This window comes from Atta colombica, unplaced genomic scaffold (genome assembly GCF_001594045.1).
Source record: "Atta colombica isolate Treedump-2 unplaced genomic scaffold, Acol1.0 scaffold96, whole genome shotgun sequence".
NCBI classification, from domain to species: Eukaryota; Metazoa; Arthropoda; class Insecta; order Hymenoptera; family Formicidae; genus Atta; species Atta colombica.
Window position 1 is genome coordinate 968712 of NW_017259590.1, and position 1642 is coordinate 970353.

The following is a 1642-nucleotide window of genomic DNA, read 5'->3' on the forward strand; positions in this document are numbered from 1 at the left end:
CACACACACACACACACACATACACACACACACACACACACACACACACACACACACAAAAGGGTAAGACGTTTGAAGCCGACCTCTACCTGTAGTCTTGCCAACTAAGCGAACCAGGCAAAACCGGTGTCGGCACGCTCTCGAACTCCAAGTCTCCAATCCTCCTCTCTTCGCCCTTCTCTTCTCTCTCTTTTCACCCTCCTCTTTCCATCTCCCCCTTTTCCCGCTCTCTTTCTCTTTCCATCTCACGCGCCACTCTTGTGTGTTAAACACTGCCGTCTCTCTTCTCCGTCACCGCTCCGTCCTTCTGCGTCCCTGCAGTCCTCGGCCGATTCTACCTCGGCCAGGCCAGTCGACCTGGCGATAGAGAAACCGAAACGCGTTCATCGCCGGAACTCTCTCGCTTTCTTTCATACCTTGATAAAAACGAACCCTCGTGTCCATCGTGTATTCGTTCCTAAATTTTTTTTCAAAATTTCAAGCTCAGTTTTCAGAGACAATAGTGAGAGGTAAAAGGCGATATCTTGAAGGGGGAATTTCGCGAAGGTGGCTACCGCTGTTGGATCATCGGCATACGCACGCGAAGGCCGTGTGCACGCGCGTGCGGCACGAGAGGAGATTCGACGTGCATCTTGGTGCATCTGTGCCGTGTACGTTCACTGTGAGGCTCTGAACGTGGTGCCTGGTGGTGTGAAGCGTGGTTTACGTGTGCGATCTCCGCTCCGCGGTGTGGATGGCAATCGGTATGTCGATTTATCAGTACCGCGTATGTGTGGAGTCATCCCCAAGTTTACTCGTTGATCGGTTCAATCAAGCGTCTTTACTGTGTTCAGTTTGTCGCGTAGCCAAGTTAATTTACAAGAGGAGGAGAACGAGGTCCGTGCTCCAGACGCGAAACGTTGGAGGTGTGAAATCGGTTGCGATCTCGGAAGAGCTTAAATCTCATCGTCTCGAAGAAGTCGATAATCTCTCGTAACTCCTGGCGGACAATTTGTGTCGCATCCTCGAGCGAATCGTAATTTTTAACACTCCGAATGAATCGCGTCTTCAAGGCTGGAGCATCGGGCGATCTCGATGGTACACTGAGAAAAATATTCTGGTTGTATCAACAAAAAGTACAAATAAAATTTTGATCATACGAATCAGAATGATTATCACATAATAATTGAAATCGGCAATGGTTATCATAATTGAATTTTCAATTATTTTGATTGAATGTTTGATATAAAGTTAACTTATAAATATCTGATTTTTGTATCTTTCTATTTGAATCTACAAGAATTCCAATTAATACAACAAGACTTTTTCTCCAGTGTGACGGTTGCATCGATCGCGACGGGATATAAACGTGGATCTCGAGATATCAAATCTCGAGTAGATCAACGAATTAGGCAAAGATTCGATGAGCGAGAGGTTGTCCTGATCCGTGTCGGCGATTTAAATCGCGGTCCGGTTTAGGCGGTTTCATTTCAGGCAACTGTGCGGGAAGCCGGTCGGCCGGGAACCTGTTTTTGTGTCGACGGCCTTCAGCGAGTTTTTGGAAATGCGCTTCCGGTCGTCGGCGACGACGACAACGGCGCGGTGTATTTCTGTGAATCTCTTATGAGAAGGGAGAAGGGAAAGAGAAGACGAGAGACGAGGG